The sequence below is a fragment of the Amblyomma americanum genome, chromosome 3 (assembly GCF_052857255.1).
Source record: "Amblyomma americanum isolate KBUSLIRL-KWMA chromosome 3, ASM5285725v1, whole genome shotgun sequence".
NCBI lineage: Eukaryota > Metazoa > Arthropoda > Arachnida > Ixodida > Ixodidae > Amblyomma > Amblyomma americanum.
In genome coordinates, this window is record NC_135499.1 from 213,420,296 (window position 1) to 213,435,806 (window position 15,511).

Genomic DNA, 15,511 nt, shown 5'->3' on the forward strand with positions numbered 1-15,511 from the left:
GCATTATGCGTGGCCGCCTTTGCATTTCGGCCCCATCAAAGCGCAGCCGCCGTGGGACAGACGAAAATGAACCGACGGCCTCTCGTCATTAGCATAACGGAGAGCTTTCGCGAAATTGTCCACCCCTCACTCTATGCCCTCAGGCATGTTGAGATCGAAATGAGGTGAAAGTAATAAAAGAGGGGGAAGAGGAGAATGGGGAGGAGGAGGGCGCGGAAAAAGTGTCCACCTGGTCTTTGTTTTGTCAACGCACCGATTTATTTTCAGCTGAAAATCCACTTCTAGTTAGCGCGACTATACCCCCCGATCAGAGCCCCCGTCTTGAAGGTGGCTTTTCTGCACACAGATGCGAATGACGGTGAAGCTCTTCTCGCAGGCACAGCAAGAAGAGAAAGGCAGTTTCTCGAAAGGAGCGATTTGACTTTTCCGAATCGAAGGGTATCCAGGCAACCAAAGAGAATCAGAAGAAAGTAAAAGGAAGCAGAGCGACAGCACAACAAGCAGGAGCATTGCGAAAGTGCCTTGCCTGTTTGTGCGAACCTTATTAACTCTAGTTAGAAGCAGTTAGGTCAGATATATGTCCACCGCTAGCCGCGTATTTGTCCGAGCAAATGAATCGAGAAGAGGAAACCGGAATGAAAGAGCGCCGGATGGTAAGCTGTAAAGTTAAAATAACACTCTCAGGGAAGGGCATAGCTCTTAGGGCGCTGAATGAGCTGGCTGGGAAGCACAAAGGGACTTCGTGGATAGTTCTTGCACACGGCAGCCACCGACGGCAACGCTGAGACTATCTGTTCGGGAATGGCATCTGGTTCGTGAAATTGGAATTGGACGATGTTGCCCGACTCGCGAGACGAAATACTCTGCGTAATGTACCGTATAAACGCGAGCCTAACCAGCGCTACTTTATCTTTTTCTAAATCGCTCGCCTTCACGCTAGGGTTGCTTCGAATCGGAGCGTGCATATGTTCAGTACACCTCACTTGGTCCTTTTTTCTTTATTATTATTATTACTTCTTTTCTTTCCGAAATACGCCACTCAAAAATAGGGGCATGCGGTATCTGCAGGTTCATTTTCTCGCGGTTATTATTCGCTGAAGGCTCTCCGTGCTCAGCGCATCTTCCGCGCAAGACGCGATAAATGAAAAGGCATCTCCACGTGCGGGAAAGGATGGTGGAAAGGAAAAGAAAAGCGGAATCGGTGTGGGAAGAGAAACAGAGGAGTGCAAAGAGGTAAGCGCTGTTCTTACGATACGCTGCATGCATATTGCGATGTCCTCACCCTGTTTACAGTTTACAGATCGTTCTTTTAAACCCTTTGAAAGATACGTCTGTGCGGTCTATGCAGGTGAATTGTAAACCAATGCGGACATTATGTACGTGATCGAGCTCAGTGATTAAAGGAATAACTAAAATTAACTACTCAGCTTTTTTTGTTTTTGATTTCAACGGTCGATAGTATATTAAGAAATTGAAGGCTGCCAACGTAGAAGCCGAGTCCAGTTTTTAAATTTTCTTTAACGGCAACGCATTTCGAAATATTTAACGTCAAAAATACACATTTTCTAGCTCGAAAGTTGGCTTCTCGCAATGCACATTTTTAAAATGGAATCGCTGGGCGTAGTATTTTCGCGGATACCCAGTTAACTTCTTCTACGGGATAAACAGACAAACTGCTTCCGTATTTGCTGTATTAAAAACGCGAGCGACGCCTTTAAAAAAAAATGTGCATTGCGGGAAGCCAACTTTGCGAGCTAAAAAATGCGTATTTTGACGTTAAATAATTCGAACTGCATTGAAGAAAACGAAATCTTAAAAACTGGACTCAGCTTTTATGCTGACGGCCTTAACTTTCTTAATATAATGTTGGCCCTTAAAATGAACTGTAGAAAAACTTGATTAGTAAATTTTAGTTAATTAATCGTTTAATCACTGAGTTCTCAAGTACATAATGTCCCCCTCCCCCGTACAATCCACCTGCACAAGTCGCACCGACGTATCTCTCGCAGGGTTTAAACAACGATCTCTAAAGAGTTAAAAAAAACACCAGTTATATTACCAGCCTTCCTTTCCATGCTTTTGTTTTTTTTTCCTATGCTTGGTAGCAGGCAAGATAATCGCTGATAAGACCCCGACATCAAAGCTTTTATTCAATAAAATCTCTCTCTTTTGCAGGCAGCTCAAACTCCTCTGAGCGCATGCTGACGCACAGAGGGTTGTGGCTGAATCGGCTCAGCACTGATGCTGCAGTGAATAGCTCGCAGTTGAGCTCAACTGGCTCACCTAGTGGTTGGTTATTCTTTGCTCTGCCATAGCCACAGACGGACCTTGGATCTTGTATGGACAATACTCATCAGAAGTTTGGAAGCACGCGAGTAAACACAGTGGTGACTGGGGTGGCGATTGCCTTTCAAAAGCGTGGAACACGTGTACAGACAAATGCTACGCCAGATGCTACAGCGAACATGTCAAGTAACATTTCAAAATAAACTTTTAGAGTTTAAAGATATTCTCCAGCACGCTACTTTGGCACCCTACTGCTGGTAGTGCCCGCAGAGGGTATTTCTTCCCGTCGCTCTTACGGCATCAGAGAAGAATAGAAGACTCGTGCTCTCAACCCGCGTAAGAAATCTCAACAGCTGTCCTCCCCTGCACTGACGATGGAGACTGAACACTCCTCACCTCGGCATCCTCGCTCTATCGAAGGAGGCATCAGCTGCTCTAAACCGACGAGGAAGGAAGAAAGCAGGAAACAGGCGCACTTCTCTTCTCTGGCCGCGCCTTGAGTTTTAGCTCTCCCTTACGCAAACATGCGCACGCACGAGCAATAAAATAAGTAGAGACAAAAATGAAATCTGCGCGGGAATGACCGCGGTGCACCGTCGGGTGTTGACGATTTCGGAACGGCGCATAGCTTGAGAAGATAACGCCGCAGAGATAACGCTCACTCTCTTTATGAAAAGTAAAAGAAGGGGAAGCATTCATAGGATCGCGCTTGACGTCGCATGGCGCGTGCAACCATCCGTGCCTCGCGCGGTACCTGCGTCAGCGTAGCTTCGCATGCACCAGACTCTCGCGGGGAAGCGTGACGTCGCGTCATGCGGAGAACTGCCGCAAAACAAGCCAGGCGGACGACGACATCTTGCGCGGACGGCGTCGTGTTGGCGCCCCCCCCCCCCCCCCTCTCTCTCTCTCCCTTTCTCGGCGCTTCCGAGAGGAAGTCGGCTCACGCGCGTCGCGGAGCTCGGTGGCGTCGCCTTCTTCTTGGAAGCGCACTTTTTGCAGCATCCATCCAGGTGCTCGGCGCGAGAAGACGCGACATGCGAGGGTGGGGGAGGGGGGGGGGGGTGCAAAACGAGCGGAGAGAAAGGAGCGACTTGTTTTACCCTCATTCTTTTGCCGGCACGCGCTCCACCGTGTCTTATATCATCCGACGATAATTAGTGTAACACGCACCACATCCGCTGGCCAAACGAGAAAACCTGGGAAGCCTATTTCAGCCCTGCTGACAGCGGCTCCGAGTTTGTGATCACTGCGGAGAGTTAGAGAGGAGCCCTAAGCTTATGAGCAGACAGCTCCCCAGGTGTTTTCTCTGTCTCTTTCCTTTCCCCGCGCATAATTTCTTGCTCGCGTTCATATTTCTTTCTTCTGAAATTCCATACTTCCCGAAGGGTTGACGACCTCCCAAAGCGCGCGCGCGCGCCACCACCTTTCCGGCTTATTCGTGTTTTTTTTTTTTTTTACCGTTGAACGGAGGCGCCAAAGAAACCGCCGCGCGGCAACGGTCAAAGGCCTGGGACGCCACTGGCAGCTCGAAAACGGCCACCGAAGAGAACGTTCGGCAGACAGCGGCTGTGACGCCTGCGGGCTTTGGAAAGCGAGCGCGTGATTTGCACACACACATACACGCATCCATCTGCACACATCCATCCTCTCGGGGCCGCGCAAAAATAACCTCTCCTCCCCCTCGCTCCTCTTCCTCCTCCTCCAGCGTGGCCGGATTAGGAGCAGCAACAGCAGCCTTGCTCGCCCTGGCTTAGGCGCAGGACGCTTCGAGACCTCGGGCCGACTGCTGCACCCCCCCCCCCCCCCCTTCCTGCATAACGTCCTGTAGCTACGGAGTGGGCGACCAGTGTGCGCTACTGCGAAATTCTGCTCCGCCGCTATGACTGCTCGCGGGCCGCGCCTGTCGCAGCAAAGAACGTCCCCGTGTGTGCGCCGCAGCTTCTCGCGCAGTTGCGGGCGTTCAGCGACACTCCGCGGCATTCAACCGCATTTAGAGGCGTTCAAAGGCGTTCAGTGTTTGGCCATTCAGAAGCTATGGATGCGGGCAGGATGCAGCTTCGCTGAGATGCACGCGCTTACCGAGGCATTACTACGCGCGCGCTCTCGCCCATTCACGCGGCCTCCTAGTGTTCCCCAACACGAGCGCGTACACACAAACACCCGCAGTCGCGCTTTCGCCTTCCACACCCCCGCACGCGCGACTGATGAATGACTAGAGGGTATTACTGGCCGTAAAACACTCGAAGTGCCAGATGCTGAGGCTGTTTAGGCGCCGATTCTTCAAACGCTAAGGCATCCGAACGCAGTAGGACAAAAAGAAAACAAAGAAACCAGAAGGTTGGGACGTACCGAATGGTTACATTCTAGCGTGTGTTATGTTTGAAATAGTGAAGAAGTTTGTAGCTTTATTTACGTTCTGCACTCGCGCAGTTACGATCGTTACTCTTCAATGGATCGGAGTCCCAGTATACAAATATAGCGCTTCCGGTTTCGTCACAAAATGAAAACAATTTTAAAATGGTTCGCTTTCAGTGCGAATGATGAAATGAGTGCGATTACTGTATAATATACGCGCCTTATATCCCCCATCTCCCAACCATATCACTCATGCGACCCAAACCCACTTGGAAGACATCTTCTATGATGATGATGTGAACGTGTGAATTTACCGTCATGACATACAAAGGCGACCATGAACCAAAAGTCCTATCCATAGCTATTGCTGCAAAAAAACCAAAAATAAGTGTTTGCCTGAATACAATGGCGCTACATAGGCACCGCTCAAGCACACCTTCAAGTGAAAAGGAGCACCAGCAGACCGCTACTTGGCCAGACCTGCAAAGCACCCCTGCTTCGTACAGAAATGCTGTTTACTTTCACACGTGTGCAATAACCATTACCTATGGTCGGAAGAACGGGAAATATCGTGGTCGTCTGGCGACTTCGCTTATTTTTCTCTTCTGCGTTAGACACCAGCCAACACATCTTAAGGAAGCCCCTGAATGCAGACGGCTTCTAAATCTGGATATCCGCTAGAATTAAGCGGTCTGGTCCGTAATTCGTGCATGGGGTACGCCCCTTGGCTCGTCTAGTTATTAGTAAAGTTCGAGGCCATTCATTGTACGATGCATATTGCCTCTCTGGATGCGAACCTTTGCCTTTTACCTTTTCTTGTTCTTCCTTCTTTTCTCAGAATATCTTCGAACAGGTAACTGCAGGTCGGTTGCTTTCTAGGTATAATTGATAGTTAGTGTTTGCCACGGGCCATTTTACTTCTTTCTCTTTTGCTCTTCTTTTGTTACGCGGTGCGGGCACCGTTAATTATAACTTTCTTGTTTTCAAGTTGTGTTCAGCGGTTAATTTGTTTTTGATCAATCGTTTTACCGCTATATACCGTGTGCAGCTAGAAGCAGTGTAAAATGGAACTCTTAGTTATTGTTCAAGGACCGATTTCACTTCCAGCATCGAACTTGAAGTAGCAGCATTATGAGGATCGTAATTTCAGAAGGAAACTGCGTTAAAGAAGAAAAGAAAAACAGCAATGTATATGCTTCTCGCTTGCATTTCGCGAGTAATCGCTTGTTGCATCCTAACCAGGTATTACTCCCTTTCACACTTCTTGTACCTGCGCACTAACGGCACGCAAATCACCATGCAGTGAGAAACGCCCGCTCAAGTAATTTTTCGCAGGGAAAATAAAAGCTACGAACGGCGCGTCGAAGCTGTTATTTATAGCCTCGCGAAGAAGGCGCACTCCGCCGTAACATATTTTATGCTGGAACGGCCGCCTCACACAACTCGAGGCGCAACTCGCGCTCGCCAAACAGCGCACTGCCTTTTCACATTGCTTTCCACCGACATGGTCGGCGCGTTTCAGCACATGCATCTTGATTTATTGCTGTTGATGCAGCTTTGCTGGATAAACCATTCTTTCTTTTTTTCCTTTTTTCTGGATCTCAGACTGCCTCGTTACGTTCCATCTAGTCCCAACACTATCGGGAGGCTTTTCTTCGAGCAGGAATGGTGTAAAAGAAACACCCGCAACACCTTGATATCGATGCAGGTGTTTTTGCTCGTGGTTAGACTGTCCGTCACCTTCAACATGAGATAGATGCACGGTCATCTGACCTTCCTACACGATGACGCCATTTTAAATGGACGATAACCACGACATCGGGGGTTCGAAAGGGGGGGGGGGGGAGAGAGGTTCTGATAATAACAACCCACTCTGTAGCAGGACAAGATTTGCACCCCTGCATGGATTGTACACAAACGCTTTACCTTGATCCCACAGTCGCAAGTCTACACACTAACACGAGTTACCGAATTCAACTTTGGCCATGGACTGAGATGAACGGGAGCAGAAGGGGGGGGGGGGGGGGGGGGGGGGACTGTGGCACGTTTTCTGAGTCGACTGATCGCCTCGATTATAGCCGTCGTATAATGGTCGCGTTTCAGAAAAGAACAAATACATGAAACCCGCGAGGAAGCGCCGCTGGTTTTTGTGACCAGGTCGAGGACTGTGGAGAATGCGCAGTTTTCCCCTCGCGGTGCCTTTTTTACGCGGCTGCATCTCTGAACCGCAAGTCTGGAAGTCTTTTAAACTCAATCAACATCACAGAGAGCCTCGTTTTTCTGCGGCTTGGGAAGGTGACGGTCATCGCTGCCGGTCCAGCAAACGGGCACTTCCCACCGACCCGAATATTACGTCCCCGGATGTTGCGCGCACTGTCAATGTCTCCTGCAGGCGATATCCGGCCCGCTTCGCGGTTACTGTACTTTGACAAATAAGAAGTTCAAAAACGATCGTTCGTTCAGTTCGCTCATTTCGATTATATATATATATATATATATATATATATATATATATATATATATATATATATATATATATATATATATATATATATATATATATATCGGCGGCATGGTTGTTTTTTCTGCTGCTTTATAAGTAATTTTCTTTAAGCGATAGATTAATCTAAGTATTATTATCGCACTGATCAGCACTACACATTAAAAAAAGGAAACATTCCCTTATGCACCTTGGCTTCTTTGACTGTTGGCTCCCTTCATAAGTTTGTCAAACGAGCCCCTCATTTCCTTTACTTTGCGTGCTATATATATATATATATATATATATATATATATATATATATATATATATATATATATATATATATATATATATATATATATATATATATATATATATATATATATATATATATATATATATATATATATATATATATATATATATATATATATATATATATATATATATATATATATATAGCACACACTGAACGCTCTCTTCAAGCCTACCCCGAAATTCACTGCTTCGGAACGAAGTTAATAATTACTTCAGAGTTGAAAATTCACTGGTAAGCATACATAACTGATGGCGTAACAAGTCGGAAAGAGCACTGGTAGCCTCAAAATATCGCGCGATATCAGACGGTCACCTATGATTTACGCTCCATCGGAGCAGTAAGGAAAGAGTTTGAATAAGCCTTTCAAGTGGTCAAAATTAATCCGGAGGCCCTGTCCACCACGACGTCACTCACAGCTCACTCTGCAGCATCAGCTCCGGGCTGCTTCATTCACTTCCACCGGAAAGGTCATGCTTCTTTGCATTCGCACACCGTCGCATCGACGTCAGCTTGCACCACCCCTTTCGCGCGTACCGTTTCTTGCGCTTCGCCGCACATACACGCAAGGCGACGCAATTTTCTGGCTACGTTGTTGGCCGGCGGGGGATGGGCTGCCTCCCGGACAGACTGACAGCGCAGATCGCCAGCCGGCCGCTTTCCTTACCGCTCCTCGCAGTGAGGACTGGGGCGCGCATGTAATCAGTGTCAGCGGGGGCCTCGCGCATGAAGCGGGGCAAAACAAAAGCGCCACGCACACCGGAGCGCGCTCCCGACCTCGACGTCGGAGGCGACGAGGGAGGCGTTCTCCCGCGCCGTCCGGCGGCGAGCGGTGTCTCGGAAAAGGCGTCGTCACTGGGCCGCGCCGGAAGACAGCGCTCCTGTTCGCTCGTGTGTGTGCGTGTGTGCGAAGGAGCCTGGTGCTGCGGCCATCTGGCGTCAGCGTTAACTGCGTGTTTGGCGGTTCTCGGACGTTTCGCCCGGCGCTTTTCCTCTGCCCCACCCCCCTTTCCACTCGCTTCGCTCTCTCCAGTCGTGACGCGCTGAGCCCCTTCCAACTCCTTTCTTGTTTTGGCTCTCTCTCTCTCTCTCTTTCGGTCGTGCGATTGCATTGTGCTCCTCCTGCATGGCGTCGCCGTTAGGGTTGTAGTATATGCTGTCCGGCGCATCGCTGACCCGTATGCAGTACACAGCCTCCTCGTTCGACGGGCCCATACACCGCGCGCCCGAAACGGAGTCGAAGGCTGACAGAGAAGTGTTTTAGTTTAGAGTTAAGCCACCCGGCACAGTGTCGCACGTTTGGACATGACACGATGAAAGGGTGGAAAGGGTCACGATGAAAGGGTGGAAAAAAATTACAACGGCGCGAAACTTTTCACCTCGCGTTTTTTTTCTCTTCTTTTTTATCTTTTCTCTGTCAATGCAGACTATAAATTTCATCACAGTAATCGCTTGCCCTCTACGTAGCCAGCACTTTGAATAAGGTATGCTAGTATTCCTATCATCTGCGATTTCTGGTGCGCGTTGAAGTCTCCAGGTGGTGAAAATCAATTCTGAGCCCTCCTTTACGGCAAGCTTTACTAAGCCCCAGATCTTTGCTTTGGCGCCTAAAATTCGTCGATCGATAAACTGTGTCAGCGATGTTCAGTGCTAGGTGCGTTCAGTAAAGTACAGTACGACCTAAACTATGACGAGCAGAAGTATGGGCGTGGACTACAACGATCATAGGTGTAGCTCTCTTTGAGGACTGTGCTCCCGTGATTGAGCGCTGCTTCAGCCAAGTAACGTTTTCTATCCGGTGTTTTCTGAGGAATTTCTCGGCCGAATTTCAATAGTAAAACCGTGGTTTGCTATTTCGCGCCACAATACATGAAAGGTTGAAGGAAGGCTTTGCCACACAACTTGACAACCTTACAGAAAAGCCTAGATGTAGTTATTGCAAAGGAGCGGTTTGCAGCGGTAAGCGGGGAAAAAAGGGGGAAACAATGACGACAGTAACGAAGAAAAAATGCACGAAAAAAAAGGTAGAAGCTCGGACCGTGTTTGCTGACAAACACGTCAATTCGAACATCGGTTTGAGGGTATCTATACCGCGTTCGTTGAATAGATGGTTACGTGTACTGTCGAACCAGACACACTGTCACGCCTCTTTTCGCTTAGTTCAACACAAGGAGCGTTGAAAGTGAATGCACGCTTACGAAAGGACCACGTACAAAACGATGAAAAAGGATTTCAGTACGCCCGTTGAAAAACTTGTTTCCACAAAGATTTCGTTCTCAAACGCGCTCACAAGGATTGAGGCGGCATCCGTTTGCCGTCGGATGATCGTCTCCCAAAGTGTGCATTTTTCAAACATGAATATCGGTAATCGCTTTGCCAAATCTCGGTCGTGGAAAGCATTTATCTGCAGACCCCGAGTTTGGGGCTGTGATGGAGGGGATCAGTGGAATTCCGTAGCGTACGACAAAACAAAATGACAAGACAAAACTTTCATCCAGAACTACCTACCTGCGGGCTCTGGGCTGCACGCATGACATCTAGTGATAGCGCGTGAAAGCACGTCAACAATTCGTTCAATGGGGCCGCGCATGTTGAGGGGTTGTGCATCGAACCAGTGGTGTTATCGCTAGATGTCGCGCATGCAGTCTGGAGCAAGCAAATTGCATGTTCTAGGCAAGGGTTTCGCGCTCAATACAAGAGCGCACGTAGCAGTCGCGGAGGTCGAGGGTGGGAGTTTGCAGCGTGTGCGCCTGAGCTCCACGCCAGGCGGAGCTCTCGACATGAAAGAGATTTGGACGAGAAAATCAAGGGCTCTGAGTGGTCGCGGGACTGCTAGGGAGTACTAATGCGACCAATTGGCATCCGTGTTTGGACCACTGCACGTGATCAACGTGATTGCGGCACCAAGTCGTCGAACCAAATATCACTCGCGCACTGCGGGACACTGCCGGTACTGGCTTGATACTCCGGCCAGAAAAGTCGGCAGGCTCACTGCGGGGAGCTGTCGGCGCAAGTAATTATTCTAAGCAAACAGGAGGTGACCATTGTACACCGACTTTGTCCGAGAGCTATAGGGATACGAGCATTGCGCGAACGAAAGGTTGCAAAAGTGCACGCCAGAGCTAAGCACCTGGTGGGCTGCACTGCGTAGGGGTGCAAGGCAAAAGGGGTCAGTGGCAGCTCAAAACGAATAAAAGAGGAAGGACATGTCATGCGCGCGCATGTCAAGGGAGGTGCGCAACCCGGTCGAAGCTGCTGTCATGCGAGCCTCGTGAACGCAGAAAGCGGAACGACATGAGGATGCGTCCGCGCACCCGAACACGCAGAAAGCACAGGGCAGGGAGTTATAGAGTATAGAGTACCGGAATGGGTATCCCTCTCCGCTCTCCTTCTTTCTCTCGCTGAAAGTGGGACGGAGCGGGGGGGGGGGGGGGGGGGGGGCATGCTGATATATTGCAATAACGTGAATAAGAACAAAATTGTAAAAACACCCGCAAACCGCTGCCTGCAACTGCTGCACAAATGTATTGCGAATGATTGCGCTCGAGATTGGTAGCGGAATACCACGTCAGTTATCTGCACTTATTTTTAATAAATCCGCTTTGAAAATAAGGCGGATTACACGAAATACCGGCGCGCAGTAACTGCAGCAGTAGCAAGAAACAGCCGCCGTAGTAGAGGACTCCAAAATAATTTCGACCACCTGGGGATTTTTAACGTGTGCTGACAACGCACAGCACACGGACCCATAGAAGAACAAATCTATTATATACGCGCAGTTTTATTTTCTTGATCTACTAGTTATTCTTCTTCCAATCTCATTTTAATGACACGTGGATAACTGATACTCCTACCTACACCTCCGTGTACGCAGGACTGGCAATATATGATTATTTATACGGTGTACGCTGATAAGCGATTGGGTACTTATTATCGCAACGCAGATGAGCCCGAACCTCCGTTGTTATTCAGTTGACTCATTGCTATGCAGGCGAGCTGCAATGTGGGCACAAAAGTGAGTCCGCGCGGGAAACGTGTCGTGTGAGCCCCAGCTATCAACCATTTCAGCGCTAAAAATTCTCTTCCTGCAGCTGTTGGTAGCCACCTACAGCTAATAAACATGCCGGCGGTATTTTTTCGCCGCTCCACGCGGAAGCAAGGACCTCCGCAAGACACGACCGTTTTGTCGGAATACACAAAAATCTCTCCACCACCCCCGCCACAACGATATTCGCTTCCCTAGCTGCTGTCCACAAGGTTAATCCTCCACGACTATACCTGCTGTAGTGGCCAGCGCCACAAGCAAGGGTCTTCAGAAATGCTGCTCTTGTCCCACCTGCTTCCCTTGATGCTACCTTCTTTTCATGCTTTTTACTCCTCTTCTCATGCATAATCACGGTGAATAAAGTCAGTGGCGAGCGTATCGGAAGGAGCTTTATGCGGGCCACTCAGCTCTTTGCGCAGCAGAGACGATCCATCGTCGTCCGTCCAGCCTCTTATTTAGGTAGCTCTCTGCATTAACATAATAGGGGCGACCTGTTTTCATTAAGCACGCAGTGTGTACGTCAAAAAGCAAAGCAAACTCCGCGCACTTTCTGCACGATTAAGGCGAACCGAGGGCAGCAACAACAACGCACCTGATATATAACGGCAGCGTGTGGGCTATGAAGTAATTGCAGAAACCGCTCCTTAGAGGAAAAAGAGTGCGTTGTTTACTTTGGAGCCTTGTTTCCTCGAGACGCTTCGCAAACAGGTACGGTTCTCGCTCACACGCGGCGCGGTAACCTAATTCGCGCCACGCTGCAGAATGCGTCTTAGGTGCTGAAGATATGCTGTTCAAATCTGTTCTTAAGAATGTGGACACGCGGTTCAGCATGTGTTTAAGTATGCTTAAGAATCATACCCAGCAATTCAGGACAGAAATATTTTTCAACGGGAAAGAGTTTATGAAGACAATTTTTTTCATAAACTGTAAGATTTCAATATAACACTTAATATATATATATATATATATATATATATATATATATATATATATATATTCTGTAGGGGTTCCAATGCGCCAGTTTACAAGTGTAAGTACAGTATTACGGCAAACGCGACTGTTCGTTTTAAAGGTTTACTGTGCCAACAGTTTCGGGAATGGTATTCCCTTATTGTGCCAACAGTTTCGGGAATGGTATTCCCTTCGTCAGGGCAGGAATACCATTCCCGAAACTGTTGGCACAATAAACCTTTAAAACGAACAGTCGCGTTTGTCGTAATACTGTACTTATATATATATATATATATATATATATATATATATATATATATATATATATATATATATATATATATATATATATATATATATATATATATATATATATATATATATATATATATATATATATATATATATATATATATATATATATATATATATATATATATATATATATATGGAACATGTTAATCACCTTGATCCAACATCATTCCCGCCGTGATGCTTCTGTAATGATGAAATTGTTATGTGTATTTATTTGTGCATATACCTGTCCCCCTTGTTTGATCCGCCATTGTCATTTTTTTTTCTTTCTTGTATCCACTCTTGCATGGGCCCGAGAAGGGCCTGCAATATTCGCAAATAAATAAAAATAAATAAATATCCGCAGCTCTCTCCTTGGCAGGCTTGTTTTTGTTTTTTGCTATTAAAGGAATACTGAAACAGCTTCCAAATTGCACGAGATGCTGTGGCTGACAAGAAGGGAGCTTAAAAATCGTGTCTAAATTTTTTCTCGATTTTGTCCGCATAAAGAGCCGCAATCGCGTGTTAAAGGCCTGCCGCTGACACGCTCTCGTCGCTTCCGGAAGCACCGGTTGGGGGCACGGCAAAAGGGAAGAACTGGTGGAAGTGACGCCATTCTCGGACAGTCGGCCGGCCGTCCCGCTTTGCTCGCTCCTCATCGGCCCGTGCTTGGGTGACCGACCGATCAGCGCAACCGTCTGCCAGGGCCGTTTGCTTTCTCTGGTTTGGGCGTTCTGTGTTGAGTGTGCAGCGATGAGGGGCCACCATGTCCTCGTTCTTCGCAGCGTTCGGTTGCGCGAACACTGGCGGCAGAGACGACATTCCCAAAAGATAGGAAACTTTCAGCACGGAATTTTGCGTCTACGAAATCAACTGGGTAATGATCCAACCATTTTCGTGACAATGACTTTTAGCGAATCCTGGCAACGATACGGCCACTCGGTATTTCAATTAAGTCAGCGCGACAGACGCCCCGAGTCGTTCCGTCAGTGTTCTTGCACAACAGAAGCGCCTTGTCACCTCCGAGAGCGGCCTTCGCCAAAAGAAAGCGGCGTGAGGTAAGTTTATTAACGCACGTGTGTGTATTTAGTGGTTTCTTGTCTGTGTGTCTCAACGTTCCGCGAGCCGGCTGAAGCTAAATGAAGGACGCAATAGCGAAGGCCTCCGGATATATTTCGCCTACCCGTATTTACATCGGACATTACGCAGGCCCCTTGCATTTCCCCAAACTGCAATTCGACTGCGGCGGCCGAGTATAATCTCCCTCCCTCGTAATCAGCGTCCTAAAAATCGGCACCCGAGGGTCAAAACCACTGAGCCACCGAGGCGGGGAAATTTTTGGTTTAGAATGCGTTATAGCAGCACTTTAGTACGCGGAGGTTTAGCTGTGAAGTCTAAAACTGAGAGCTTTTATCGGAGTTTTACCTTGTTTTCTCTCTGATTCACCCTCGTATCATATATCTGTCGAAATTTCGATGGTCTAATGCCTTAAATTGCAGCGCGTTGGTGCAGTGGCTTTCTGTGCGCGTTAGTAAAGTTGCACTCATGCCTGTTCTGTTAACCAGTGTAAATATGACTTCTTTTGAACAGTGTTGGAACATCTATACATCTTTGGCGAAGCAAAAGAGCAGAGAAAAACGGCATGTCTCGGGATAGTAAATTCTTTTAGGCTCCTAATCTTTGGACGTGTCTTAGACAATGAGGTTACCAATACTGAAGAAAGAAAAACCTTAGTCTGTGTTTTATGCATTTTCATGCATGCGCATCTGTTCATAATAAGCCCATATTCATGCTGTCTGCATTTTATGCTTTTTCAGGTCCTAGCAGAGATGCTTGGAAACACACCTCCTGAAGAAGAAGCTGCCGCATCGCCAAGCGAAAAGCTTGTAGCAAGCAACGTGGCAGGGGCAGGTGGTGTCTCAAAAAATATTCCTGGAACTGCTGATAAAAGCCTCCAAGTGGCGGTGCGGCCTGCAACATTTTGCGCAGGATTCCAAGCAAATTTGAAAGGAACGAAAACATCACGAAAAACGCATGCAAAGACTCAAACTGTTTCAGTCGGTGCGGTAATCCCATTAAAGATTTTCCTTGTGCATGTTTTCACGCAGGGATAGCTCACACGAAAGCTTCCTCCGTCGTCTCGTCTCTTCGCGGTGCAGTCCAGCAGTGAACACACTCTAACTTGCCCAGTTTGGCATACTTTTGTATTTCTAAAAGGCCTTCGGGTGTAAGTATTGCACGTCACTATAAATAAATGAACAAACAGGTGAATAAAAAAATATTTTGCTACCCATAGGGAGAATGAATTATTACATTCACTATGTCCACAAGAGTACATTAAAATATTCTGATATTCAAAATTTTGCTCCAAGAATGTCGGACATGTGCCGACGGACCCGACCCGAGGCAAGCAAGTGAACGCATGGGCCTCAGCATCGACCATTGCTGGACTTCATGAGCCAAATAGGCCTATCTTTTGCTTTAAATATGCAGCACATAGAACTAGCGCAAATAAAAAAAAAGCCTCTTCCAGCCGCGAAAGGAGCCACGGTAGCCGCCAGGAGCAGCTCGCCGCCTATATAAACTGAGCGCCGCTTGGACCCGGATCACTTGGCAGCAGCGGGCAACAAGGGACAACATCTAAGCGCTATTTGCTTATTGCTACAGGTTAGCATTTCAGCCTTACTTTGTTAATACATTTTTCAATTGCCTTGCTGCTGCCAACTGTTCCAACTTTTTCCTGTGTCGCCTATTCGTGTCACTGAACTGCTGTTCAAGCTAT

The 15,511-nt window shown here is 47.6% G+C and overlaps 1 protein-coding gene across 1 annotated transcript in view; it reads right to left on the reverse strand.

Moving 5' to 3' along the window:
* LOC144126025 (neuroligin-4, X-linked-like) overlaps positions 1-15,511 on the reverse strand; it is a 73,127-nt gene that overhangs the window by 16,230 nt on the left and 41,386 nt on the right. The gene's annotated exons all lie outside the window — the stretch shown is intronic.